This window comes from Cyclopterus lumpus, chromosome 19 (genome assembly GCF_009769545.1).
Source record: "Cyclopterus lumpus isolate fCycLum1 chromosome 19, fCycLum1.pri, whole genome shotgun sequence".
Lineage (NCBI taxonomy): Eukaryota > Metazoa > Chordata > Actinopteri > Perciformes > Cyclopteridae > Cyclopterus > Cyclopterus lumpus.
Window position 1 is genome coordinate 637,194 of NC_046984.1, and position 14,018 is coordinate 651,211.

The following is a 14,018-nucleotide window of genomic DNA, read 5'->3' on the forward strand; positions in this document are numbered from 1 at the left end:
CCCAAGATACAGAAAATAATATGCATGTTGAGAGTGTGTGTGTGTTTGCTTGTGCAAGATAGTAAAATCAGATGGCTTGCGAAGCCGTCAAGAAGTTAAGTTCATGCCTCTGCAAACAAGCTGAAGTCTAGCTCGCAGGACCCTCCTTTGTTTCCTCTCTTTGATTCAGTGTGATATCACTCTGCACCAGCTTCAGACGTTGGATCCACATGGTTGTGTAATAAGCTCAGGGTCAAGACTTCTTCTTTTAACTGGAACATGGCCATTTCCCTGTTGTACCCTCTCCCAGATCCCACTGGGACTGGCAGGGCTGTTGGTGCTCTGAGGGATCCACATTAACTGTGTGAACATTCTTGTCGTGCTGGTCTGGTGTATTTATTGGCTGCTTGATTTGCTGCATGTTTGCTTGGCAGTTCGTTGCCCCGCCAAGCGTCATGATCCGCGGGGATCGCTGGAGCTTTCAGAGGTTGTCCTTTGATGCTCTGTCCATCAAAGGCAGAAACTAACCGCATGCCAATCCCTATCTATCACTTCTGATGGAGAACAGTGCTGTTGATTATGAGGTTGAAGATGAAGTTGTTGATGCTCATTCAAAAATGAAAAGGATTCAAGGATCATTTATTATCCTGATGCAACACAGGGATGAACAACAACATGCAGTTTCAGGCCATTGTCAACACAACAAACACATGACAAACAAACCAAAAACAGTAGTACATCCCTGCAGTGCATTTATTGAATTTGCATCATATGGAATGACTGACATCTTCAACCAGAGAATCGGGGGTTCGATCCCCGGCTCCGCTAGCCCATGTCGATGTGTCCTTGGGCAAGGCACTAAACCTAAAAAATTATGAGTTTTATGAAGTTTGCTTGGCAATCAACAAGGTAAAATTATTTTGTTTATCAATGGAGTCTGGTGGCTTGAGGAGAGCATTTTCATTCTGTGTATATTTACCTTTATACATTGTAATAACTGTCCAAATCCCTGTAGATTTTAAATATTTTTTAGACTTCCATGTTTTTCATCTGTTTATATTTTTTTGACGAATGCAAAATCCTTGTGAGTCCTCTCACCCAAAATCTGTGTAGAACTTGTAATGTTGGACTAACTAAATGTTCAAAACAAAGTTAATATTTATAGAATACAGATATACAGATGCAAGATAAATGCTCCCTATCATATAACAACTTTAAAGGTGCTTGTAACGGGTTTCCCCGTTATTCCGTGAGTCTCGGACAGTGACAGATGAGCAACACTGATTCTTGGGGTTCACAAAATCGTTCTTTATTATTTCGTACACACACACAGTGGTATTTGCGGCCTCTTCCAGCGCCCAGCTCCTCTTTCCCGTCGCTACTGCTCCTTTTGAGGGAAGACACAAACGCGCACACACACACACACACACACACACACACACACACACATTAACCCCAGCTGGGGCAGATTAACCCTCACCCCAGCTGAGGATGATTAGACCTGTCCCAACTCCGTTCCCTGAACCACCCCCCCCCCCCGGCTCCACCCACTCTGCAGCTGAGCCTAACCACACCCCACTGCCACAGTGCTGTTGTACTGGAGTTGTTTTCTGTTTGTCCTTCCTTTTTACACACATGAGGTGGACAAAATATTCAATAAATCTTTCACTATAATGCAGCCCAGTACACCAACACAACTAACAGTACGTCAACCTGTAATTTGATAAATCACCTCAACATATCTACAAAAACTGAGGCATCATAAATCATTAAAAGGCATCATAAAAGTTGATGTTATGACGTATCAGCTGTATTGGATTGTATTATTATATTAGAATGTTGATCATGTCTGGCAATACATATTATCTCTCTAACAGGTGGAGGACACCAGGCTGTGGCTTAAAACAGAATCCCAAGTGACCAGTGAACAGGTAGGATTTATTTTGTTTAATAGCTGTGTGTGTCTTTGTATTGCTAGTACTAGTGCTGAAGACTGTTCACAAGGGGCTGTTGTGATGTTACTAGTACTGAAGACTGTTCACAAGAGGCTGTTGTGGTGTTACTAGTGCTGAAGACTGTTCACAAGGGGCTGTTGTGATGTTACTAGTACTGAAGACTGTTCACAAGGGGCAGTTGTGGTGTTACTAGTACTGAAGACTGTTCACAAGGGGCTGTTGTGGTGTTACTAGTACTGAAGACTGTTCACAAGGGGCTGTTGTGATGTTACTAGTACTGAAGACTGTTCACAAGGGGCTGTTGTGATGTTACTAGTACTGAAGACTGTTCACAAGGGGCTGTTGTGGTGTTACTAGTGCTGAAGACTGTTCACAAGGGGCTGTTGTGGTGTTACTAGTACTGAAGACTGTTCACAAGGGGCTGTTGTGGTGTTACTAGTACTGAAGACTGTTCACAAGGGGCTGTTGTGGTGTTACTAGTACTGAAGACTGTTCACAAGGGGCTGTTGTGGTGTTACTAGTACTGAAGACTGTTCACAAGGGGCTGTTGTGATGTTACTAGTACTGAAGACTGTTCACAAGGGGCTGTTGTGATGTTACTAGTGCTGAAGACTGTTCACAAGGGGCTGTTGTGGTGTTACTAGTACTGAAGACTGTTCACAAGGGGCTGTTGTGGTGTTACTAGTACTGAAGACTGTTCACAAGGGGCTGTTGTGGTGTTACTAGTACTGAAGACTGTTCACAAGGGGCTGTTGTGGTGTTACTAGTACTGAAGACTGTTCACAAGGGGCTGTTGTGGTGTTACTAGTACTGAAGACTGTTCACAAGGGGCTGTTGTGATGTTACTAGTACTGAAGACTGTTCACAAGGGGCTGTTGTGATGTTACTAGTGCTGAAGACTGTTCACAAGGGGCTTTTGTGATGTTACTAGTGCTGAAGACTGTTCACAAGGGGCTGTTGTGATGTTACTAGTACTGAAGACTGTTCACAAGGGGCTGTTGTGATGTTACTAGTGCTGAAGACTGTTCACAAGGGGCTGTTGTGATGTTACTAGTGCTGAAGACTGTTCACAAGGGGCTGTTGTGGTGTTACTAGTACTGAAGACTGTTCACAAGGGGCTGTTGTGATGTTACTAGTGCTGAAGACTGTTCACAAGGGGCTGTTGTGGTGTTACTAGTGCTGAAGACTGTTCACAAGGGGCTGTTGTGATGTTACTAGTGCTGAAGACTGTTCACAAGGGGCTGTTGTGGTGTTACTAGTACTAGTGCTGAAGACTGTTCACAAGGGGCTGTTGTGATGTTACTAGTGCTGAAGACTGTTCACAAGGGGCTGTTGTGATGTTACTAGTGCTGAAGACTGTTCACAAGGGGCTGTTGTGATGTTACTAGTGCTGAAGACTGTTCACAAGGGGCTGTTGTGGTGTTACTAGTGCTGAAGACTGTTCACAAGGGGCTGTTGTGGTGTTACTAGTGCTGAAGACTGTTCACAAGGGGCTGTTGTGGTGTTACTAGTACTAGTGCTGAAGACTGTTCACAAGGGGCTGTTGTGATGTTACTAGTGCTGAAGACTGTTCACAAGGGGCTGTTGTGATGTTACTAGTACTAGTGCTGAAGACTGTTCACAAGGGGCTGTTGTGGTGTTACTAGTACTGAAGACTGTTCACAAGGGGCTGTTGTGATGTTACTAGTACTAGTGCTGAAGACTGTTCACAAGGGGCTGTTGTGGTGTTACTAGTACTGAAGACTGTTCACAAGGGGCTGTTGTGGTGTTACTAGTACTAGTGCTGAAGACTGTTCACAAGGGGCTGTTGTGGTGTTACTAGTACTAGTACTGAAGACTGTTCACAAGGGGCTGTTGTGATGTTACTAGTACTGAAGACTGTTCACAAGGGGCTGTTGTGATGTTACTAGTGCTGAAGACTGTTCACAAGGGGCTGTTGTGATGTTACTAGTGCTGAAGACTGTTCACAAGGGGCTGTTGTGATGTTACTAGTACTGAAGACTGTTCACAAGGGGCTGTTGTGGTGTTACTAGTACTGAAGACTGTTCACAAGGGGCTGTTGTGATGTTACTAGTGCTGAAGACTGTTCACAAGGGGCTGTTGTGATGTTACTAGTGCTGAAGACTGTTCACAAGGGGCTGTTGTGATGTTACTAGTGCTGAAGACTGTTCACAAGGGGCTGTTGTGATGTTACTAGTGCTGAAGACTGTTCACAAATGGCTGTTGTGATGTTACTAGTACTGAAGACTGTTCACAAGGGGCTGTTGTGATGTTACTAGTACTGAAGACTGTTCACAAGGGGCTCTTGTGATGTTACTAGTACTGAAGACTGTTCACAAGGGGCTGTTGTGATGTTACTAGTGCTGAAGACTGTTCACAAGGGGCTGTTGTGATGTTACTAGTACTAGTGCTGAAGACTGTTCACAAGGGGCTGTTGTGGTGTTACTAGTACTGAAGACTGTTCACAAGGGGCTGTTGTGATGTTACTAGTACTAGTGCTGAAGACTGTTCACAAGGGGCTGTTGTGGTGTTACTAGTACTGAAGACTGTTCACAAGGGGCTGTTGTGGTGTTACTAGTACTAGTGCTGAAGACTGTTCACAAGGGGCTGTTGTGGTGTTACTAGTACTGAAGACTGTTCACAAGGGGCTGTTGTGGTGTTACTAGTACTGAAGACTGTTCACAAGGGGCTGTTGTGATGTTACTAGTGCTGAAGACTGTTCACAAGGGGCTGTTGTGATGTTACTAGTACTGAAGACTGTTCACAAGGGGCTGTTGTGATGTTACTAGTACTGAAGACTGTTCACAAGGGGCTGTTGTGGTGTTACTAGTACTAGTGCTGAAGACTGTTCACAAGGGGCTGTTGTGGTGTTACTAGTACTAGTGCTGAAGACTGTTTACAAGGGGCTGTTGTGATGTTACTAGTGCTGAAGACTCTTCACAAGGGGCTGTTGTGGTGTTACTAGTACTAGTGCTGAAGACTGTTCACAAAGGGCTGTTGTGGTGTTACTAGTACTAGTACTGAAGACTGTTCACAAGGGGCTGTTGTGATGTTACTAGTACTGAAGACTGTTCACAAGGGGCTGTTGTGATGTTACTAGTGCTGAAGACTGTTCACAAGGGGGTGTTGTGATGTTACTAGTGCTGAAGACTGTTCACAAGGGGCTGTTGTGATGTTACTAGTACTGAAGACTGTTCACAAGGGGCTGTTGTGGTGTTACTAGTACTAGTGCTGAAGACTGTTCACAAGGGGCTGTTGTGGTGTTACTAGTACTGAAGACTGTTCACAAGGGGCTGTTGTGGTGTTACTAGTACTAGTGCTGAAGACTGTTCACAAGGGGCTGTTGTGATGTTACTAGTACTGAAGACTGTTCACAAGGGGCTGTTGTGATGTTACTAGTGCTGAAGACTGTTCACAAGGGGCTGTTGTGGTGTTACTAGTGCTGAAGACTGTTCACAAGGGGCTGTTGTGGTGTTACTAGTGCTGAAGACTGTTCACAAGGGGCTGTTGTGATGTTACTAGTGCTGAAGACTGTTCACAAGGGGCTGTTGTTGTTATGGTTTGTCTCTGACCCCAAGCGCACGACAACAGCAAGGTTTAGTTCTAGCCGAACACACGGCGTAGTTTATTGAGCACAACAAGTCACTTAGAAAAGAAACACAAAAAACTCAAAGTGTCCCCTTAGTCCACGGGTGATCGAACATCAAACCCCAAAAAATCCAAGAAAATACTCCACACAAAAAAGTCAGCAAAGACACGAGGGAAAGTTCAGTGACGACACAAGGAGGAAAGTCCACGGACATCATGGCACGAACTCGCAACGTCAACACAGACAGTCCTGATCTTTATCCCCCCGAATACAACGAGCTGACGAGCTGCAGCCGTGGGACGAGCTGAGTGGCTTCAGGTGTGAGTTGGAGCGCCCCTGGCTTGTCCCCGCCTCCAAGCCCGTAGCTCCCTGGCAGCGCGCTCTGAGGTACCGGGTGTCACTGTGTGAACGGGCTGAGGAGGGAGTCCGGCTGGCTGAGTCCTGACAATACCCCCCCCTCTACGGGAGCCACCTGGCGACTTGCCAGGCTTCTCGGGATGGGCCTGATAAAAGTCAGTCAACAGTCCTGGGTCCATGATGAGCTGGCGGGACACCCAGCTTCGTTCCTCCGGACCATAGCCCACCCAGTCCACCAGAAACTGGTACCCACGTCCTCGTCGGCGAACATCCATCAGTCGGCGAACCTTCCACTGAGGGTGCCCATCTACGATCTTAGGGGGAGGTGGAACTGGGGCAGGAGGCATCAGGGGACTGTGGGAGACAGGTTTAATTCTCGACACATGGAACACTGGATGGATCCTCATGGAGGTTGGAAGTCTCAGCCTCACCACTGCAGGACTGAGCACCCTTGTGATCTCAAAGGGTCCAACGAACCGGGGATCCAGCTTCTTAGCGGTTGACTGCAGGGGAAGATCCTTGGAGGACAGCCAAACCTTCTGCCCCAGTTGGTATGCGGGCGCTGGGTTCCGGCGACGGTTGGCTCCTCGGCTGCCACGTTCAGCCGCTCGGAGTAAGGCGGCTCTGGTGACCTCCCAGATACGACGACACCTGTTCAGATGGGTCTGCACGGAGGGAACTGCCACTTCCGACTGCTGAGCAGGAAAGAGCGGCGGCTGGTAACCCAGAGACGCCTCGAAGGGGGAGAGGCCGGTGGCGGAGCTGACCAGGGAGTTGATGGCGTACTCGACCCAGGGGAGGAACCGACTCCAGGAGGATGGTCTCCTGGCTGCCACACAACGGAGCGCAGACTCCACGCTCTGGTTCATCCTCTCAGTCTGTCCGTTTGTCTGTGGGTGATAACCAGAGGAAAGACTGACAGAGGCGCCCAACCCCTTGTAAAATGCTCGCCATACCTGGGAGATGAACTGGGGTCCTCTGTCCGAGACGACGTCCTGGGGGAGACCATGAAGCCGGAACACGTGGCTCGTCAGGAGGTCCGCCGTCTCCAACGCCGAAGGGAGTTTAGGGAGGGCCACCAGGTGCACCCCTTTACTGAAACGGTCCACTACCGTTAGTATCACCGTCTTCCCCTGGGAGGGCGGAAGTCCAGACACAAAGTCCAATGCCACGTGGGACCAGGGACGGCTAGGAACTGGAAGGGGCTGCAGTAGCCCTGCGGGAGCCCGGTGAGAGGCCTTGCTGCGGGCACAAACGGGGCAGGCCAGTACAAAGTCCTTTACCTCGTTCCTCATAGTAGGCCACCAGAAACGGCGAGCCAGAAAGGTGAAGGTGCGGTGGACGCCAGGATGGCAGGCAAACTGGCTAGCATGTCCCCACTGAAGCACCCGGGACCTGACCGACTCCGGAACGAACAGACGGCGTGGGGGCACGCCACTCGGAGCAGGATGGGAGCGCAACGCCTGTCTCACGACTGTCTCGATGCCCCAGGCCACCATGCCAACCACCTTGCCCTTGGGGATGATGGGAACTGACTCCTCAGCAGTCAGGCTCCTCCCTTGGTGTAGTCGGGACAGGGCATCCGCCTTAATGTTGCGGGAACCGGGACGATAGGTCAGAGAAAAATCGAACCGACTGAGGAAGCCGGCCCACCGAGCCTGTCGACCATTGAGACGCTTGGTCGCCCGGATGAAAGTCAAGTTCTTATGATCCGTCCAGATGGTGAACGGCTGCTCAGCCCCCTCCAGCCAATGGCGCCACTCCCCCAGAGCAGCTACCACTGCCAGCAACTCCCGGTTCCCGATGTCGTAGTTCTCCTCAGCAGGAAGGAACCGGCGAGAGAAGAACGCACAGGGATGAACCTTCTGATCCGCCACGGCTCGTTGGGAAAGAACCGCCCCCAAGCCGGTGTCCGAGGCATCCACCTCCACAATGAACTGCCTCTTAGGGTCGGGATGGAGTAGAACTGGGGCGCTGGTGAACCTCCTCTTGAGAGCCAGAAACGCGGCATCGGTAGCTGGGGACCAGATGAACGGCTGGGAGGGAGAGGTCAGCCTGGTGAGAGGTTCCGCCACGACACTGTAGTTCCGGATGAACCTCCGGTAGAAGTTGGCAAACCCGAGGAAGCTCTGCAACTCCTTTCGCGACGTGGGGTTCGGCCAGTCCACCACAGCCTGGATCTTGCGGGGGTCGGCCCGAGTCTGACCCTTCTCCACAACGAAGCCCAAGTAGTCGACAGAGGTTGAGTGGAATCGGCACTTCTCAGCCTTGACGAAGAGCCGGTTAAGGAGGAGACGCTTGAGCACCCGGCGGACGTGCTGGACATGATCCTCGAGGGTCCTGGAGAAGACCAGGATGTCGTCGAGGTAAACGACCACAAACTCGTCCAGCATGTCGCGGAGCACGTCGTTCATGAGCGCCTGGAATACCGCCGGGGCGTTGGTAAGGCCGAACGGCATTACCCGGTACTCGTAGTGACCTCGGGGTGTCTTGAAGGCGGTCTTCCACTCGTCCCCCTTCCTGATTCGAACCAGGTGGTAGGCACTCCGGAGATCCAGCTTGGTGAAGATGGTAGCCTGGGTGAGGGGCTCAAGGGTGGAACTCATGAGGGGGAGGGGGTACTTGTTCTTGACCGTTATGTCGTTCAGTTGGCGATAGTCAATACAGGGTCGGAGGCCCCCATCCTTCTTCTTCACGAAGAAGAAGCCCGCTGCCACCGGGGAGGACGACGGCCGAATGAGCCCTGCTGCCACTGACTCCGATATGTACTCGTCCATCGAAGCCTTCTCCGGAATAGACAGGCTGTACAGCCGACTGCTGGGAAGGGAAGCCCCAGGGCGGAGGTCAATTGCACAGTCGTACGGCCTATGTGGAGGGAGCGACTGAGCCCGGGTCTTGCTGAAAACCTCTCCCAGATCGTGGTACTCCGGAGGAATAGAGGAAACGTCCGGGGGAGGGACACTGGGGATTGGTCGGGGTAACGGGCTGGGGGCTGCCTGTAGACACTGGGCGTGGCAGGAGGAACTCCATTCCAGTATCATCCCAGAGGACCAGGCAATGTGTGGCTCATGCTGTACAAACCAGGGGTGCCCTAGGATCACAGGGGCCAGTGGGGACTGGATCAGGTAGAACTTGCGGTTCTCCACATGGTTTCCCGCCACAGTGAGGGAGATGGGACGGGTGCTCTAGGTGATGCGGGCCAGATGGCGGTTGTCCAGTGCAAAGGCCTCTACGGGCTCCTCCAGTGCTTCTAGCGGGATGTTAGCCTGGGCAGCGAACTCCGAGTCCAGGAAACACTCATCCGCCCCAGAATCGAGGAGGGCCCCCACTGTAATCCGCTGATCCGCCCAGGCCAGGGTGACGCTAATCCGCCAGCTCGGTGGTGCAGGACTACGGGAACAGGAAAGGTGACTCACTAGGATCTCCCGAGGTCCTGGTGAGCCTAATCTTTTGGCCGGGTGGGGCAGCCGCTGATGCGATGTCCCTTCTGGCCACAGTAGAGACACAGGCCTGCCCTGAATCGGGCCTCCCGTTCGGTTGGGCTAAGGCGCATGCGTCCCAGCTGCATGGGTTCCTCGCCAGTCGTCGTCTGTGATGAGGGCAGGACGGGAGTAGGGGGAGTAGGTTGAGCTACGGCGAGGGTCCTCTCCTGTGTGCTGGGTCTGTGGGGGGTGGGAAGGGATCCCCGGAGGACTCGCTCCCGCCTCCTCTCACAGAGGCGTCCATCGATGCGGATGGCGAGGTTGATGAGGTCATCAAGGGAAGAGGACTCCTCCCGTGTGGCTAGCTGGTCTCTCACCGCCTCGCTGAGCCCCCTCCGGAAGGTGACCCGAAGCGCAGGATCGTTCCACCCACTCTCCGCAGCGGCCAACCTGAACTCCACCGAGTAGTCCGCCACTCTGCCACCACCCTGTTGGATACTGCTCAACCGGGCACCGGGGTCCTGACCACTGGCTGGATGATGGAACACCTTACGTAGCTCTGCCACAAACTCCCTATAGGAGAGACAGAAGCTGGCACCCATGGCCCAGGAAGCGGTAGCCCACTGGGCTGCCCGGCCGGCGAGCAGGTTAATCACATACGCGACTCGAGCGGTGTCAGAGGTGAACCTGCTAGGCTGGTGAGCGAAAACCAACTCACACTGCATGATGAAGGTGGCACCAGTCTCAAAATCACCCTCGAACGGTCGGGGGCTGGAGAGGCTAGGCTCCCGTGGTACTGGGTTGGAAACCGCAGGGTTAACCGGAGAGGGATACACAGGGGGCGGGTTCACAGGCTGGTTCAGCGGCTGGGTGGTGAGGGCCATCGTCAACGCCCGCAGCTGTAGCAGGATCTCGGCTTGTTGGTCTGCCGATGCCGCCTGCTGACGAGTCAGGATCTCCACAGAAGCGTGGAGCGGCTGGACCTGGGCTTGGAGGTTCTGCACGGCAATGGAGGCCGCCTCCAGCTGGTGAGAGTGGGTGTTGGTCAGATGCAGCTGCCTACTAAGGGCAACCTGAACAGAGCTGGACAATCCACTCTGTGTCGGCTGGGGTCGTCATGGCGAGTTCGTACTGTTATGGTTTGTCTCTGACCCCAAGCGCACGACAACAGCAAGGTTTAGTTCTAGCCGAACACACGGCGTAGTTTATTGAGCACAACAAGTCACTTAGAAAAGAAACACAAAAAACTCAAAGTGTCCCCTTAGTCCACGGGTGATCGAACATCAAACCCCAAAAAATCCAAGAAAATACTCCACACAAAAAAGTCAGCAAAGACACGAGGGAAAGTTCAGTGACGACACAAGGAGGAAAGTCCACGGACATCATGGCACGAACTCGCAACGTCAACACAGACAGTCCTGATCTTTATCCCCCCGAATACAACGAGCTGACGAGCTGCAGCCGTGGGACGAGCTGAGTGGCTTCAGGTGTGAGTTGGAGCGCCCCTGGCTTGTCCCCGCCTCCAAGCCCGTAGCTCCCTGGCAGCGCGCTCTGAGGTACCGGGTGTCACTGTGTGAACGGGCTGAGGAGGGAGTCCGGCTGGCTGAGTCCTGACAGTTGTGATGTTACTAGTGCTGAAGACTGTTCACAAGGGGCTGTTGTGATGTTACTAGTACTGAAGACTGTTCACAAGGGGCTGTTGTGATGTTACTAGTGCTGAAGATTGTTCACAAGGGGCTGTTGTGATGTTACTAGTACTGAAGACTGTTCACAAGGGGCTGTTGTGGTGTTACTAGTACTAGTGCTGAAGACTGTTCACAAGGGGCTGTTGTGGTGTTACTAGTACTGAAGACTGTTCACAAGGGGCTGTTGTGGTGTTACTAGTGCTGAAGATTGTTCACAAGGGGCTGTTGTGATGTTACTAGTACTGAAGACTGTTCACAAGGGGCTGTTGTGGTGTTACTAGTACTAGTGCTGAAGACTGTTCACAAGGGGCTGTTGTGGTGTTACTAGTACTGAAGACTGTTCACAAGGGGCTGTTGTGATGTTACTAGTACTGAAGACTGTTCACAAGGGGCTGTTGTGATGTTACTAGTGCTGAAGACTGTTCACAAGGGGCTGTTGTGGTGTTACTAGTGCTGAAGACTGTTCAAAAGGGGCTGTTGTGATGTTACTAGTACTAGTGCTGAAGACTGTTCACAAGGGGCTGTTGTGGTGTTACTAGTACTGAAGACTGTTCACAAGGGGCTGTTGTGATGTTACTAGTACTGAAGACTGTTCACAAGGGGCTGTTGTGATGTTACTAGTGCTGAAGACTGTTCACAAGGGGCTGTTGTGATGTTACTAGTGCTGAAGACTGTTCACAAGGGGCTGTTGTGATGTTACTAGTGCTGAAGACTGTTCACAAGGGGCTGTTGTGATGTTACTAGTACTGAAGACTGTTCACAAGGGGCTGTTGTGGTGTTACTAGTACTAGTGCTGAAGACTGTTCACAAGGGGCTGTTGTGGTGTTACTAGTACTGAAGACTGTTCACAAGGGGCTGTTGTGATGTTACTAGTGCTGAAGACTGTTCACAAGGGGCTGTTGTGGTGTTACTAGTGCTGAAGACTGTTCACAAGGGGCTGTTGTGATGTTACTAGTGCTGAAGACTTCACAAGGGGCTGTTGTGGTGTTACTAGTACTAGTGCTGAAGACTGTTCACAAGGGGCTGTTGTGATGTTACTAGTGCTGAAGACTGTTCACAAGGGGCTGTTGTGGTGTTACTAGTACTAGTGCTGAAGACTGTTCACAAGGGGCTGTTGTGGTGTTACTAGTACTAGTGCTGAAGACTGTTCACAAGGGGCTGTTGTGGTGTTACTAGTACTGAAGACTGTTCACAAGGGGCTGTTGTGATGTTACTAGTACTGAAGACTGTTCACAAGAGGCTGTTGTGATGTTACTAGTGCTGAAGACTGTTCACAAGGGGCTGTTGTGATGTTACTAGTACTGAAGACTGTTCACAAGGGGCTGTTGTGATGTTACTAGTACTGAAGACTGTTCACAAGGGGCTGTTGTGGTGTTACTAGTACTAGTGCTGAAGACTGTTCACAAGGGGCTGTTGTGATGTTACTAGTGCTGAAGACTGTTTACAAGGGGCTGTTGTGGTGTTACTAGTACTAGTGCTGAAGACTGTTCACAAGGGGCTGTTGTGGTGTTACTAGTACTGAAGACTGTTCACAAGGGGCTGTTGTGATGTTACTAGTGCTGAAGACTGTTCACAAGGGGCTGTTGTGATGTTACTAGTGCTGAAGACTGTTCACAAGGGGCTGTTGTGATGTTACTAGTACTGAAGACTGTTCACAAGGGGCTGTTGTGATGTTACTAGTACTGAAGACTGTTCACAAGGGGCTGTTGTGGTGTTACTAGTACTAGTGCTGAAGACTGTTCACAAGGGGCTGTTGTGATGTTACTAGTGCTGAAGACTGTTCACAAGGGGCTGTTGTGGTGTTACTAGTACTAGTGCTGAAGACTGTTCACAAGGGGCTGTTGTGGTGTTACTAGTACTAGTGCTGAAGACTGTTCACAAGGGGCTGTTGTGGTGTTACTAGTACTGAAGACTGTTCACAAGGGGCTGTTGTGATGTTACTAGTACTGAAGACTGTTCACAAGAGGCTGTTGTGATGTTACTAGTGCTGAAGACTGTTCACAAGGGGCTGTTGTGATGTTACTAGTACTGGAGACTGTTCACAAGGGGCTGTTGTGATGTTACTAGTACTGAAGACTGTTCACAAGGGGCTGTTGTGATGTTACTAGTGCTGAAGACTGTTCACAAGGGGCTGTTGTGATGTTACTAGTGCTGAAGACTGTTCACAAGGGGCTGTTGTGATGTTACTAGTGCTGAAAACTGTTCACAAGGGGCTGTTGTGATGTTACTAGTGCTGAAGACTGTTCACAAGGGGCTGTTGTGATGTTACTAGTACTGAAGACTGTTCACAAAGGGCTGTTGTGATGTTACTAGTACTGAAGACTGTTCACAAGGGGCTGTTGTGATGTTACTAGTGCTGAAGACTGTTCACAAGGGGCTGTTGTGATGTTACTAGTGCTGAAGACTGTTCACAAGGGGCTGTTGTGATGTTACTAGTGCTGAAGTCTGTTCACAAGGGGCTGTTGTGATGTTACTAGTGCTGAAGACTGTTCACAAGGGGCTGTTGTGATGTTACTAGTACTGAAGACTGTTCACAAAGGGCTGTTGTGGTGTTACTAGTGCTGAAGACTGTTCACAAGGGGCTGTTGTGGTGTTACTAGTACTGAAGACTGTTCACAAAGGGCTGTTGTGATGTTACTAGTGCTGAAGACTGTTCACAAGGGGCTGTTGTGATGTTACTAGTGCTGAAGTCTGTTCAAAAGGGGCTTTTGTGATGTTACTAGTACTAGTGCTGAAGACTGTTCACAAGGGGCTGTTGTGATGTTACTAGTACTAGTGCTGAAGACTGTTCACAAGGGGCTGTTGTGGTGTTACTAGTACTGAAGACTGTTCACAAGGGGCTGTTGTGGTGTTACTAGTACTGAAGACTGTTCACAAGGGGCTGTTGTGATGTTACTAGTACTGAAGACTGTTCACAAGGGGCTGTTGTGATGTTACTAGTACTAGTGCTGAAGACTGTTCACAAGGGGCTGTTGTGATGTTACTAGTACTGAAGACTGTTCACAAGGGGCTGTTGTGATGTTACTAGTGC

General features: G+C 50.6%; 1 protein-coding gene across 3 annotated transcripts in view; it reads left to right on the forward strand.

Annotated features, from left to right (window-relative positions):
* Positions 1–14,018, forward strand: part of myocd (myocardin) — a 157,351-nt gene that overhangs the window by 14,510 nt on the left and 128,823 nt on the right. For all 3 annotated transcript variants that reach the window (XM_034559490.1, XM_034559491.1, XM_034559492.1), the window contains exon 2: positions 1,857–1,910. The gene's annotated coding sequence lies outside the window, so the exon portion shown is untranslated. The remainder of the gene's footprint in view (positions 1–1,856; positions 1,911–14,018) is intronic.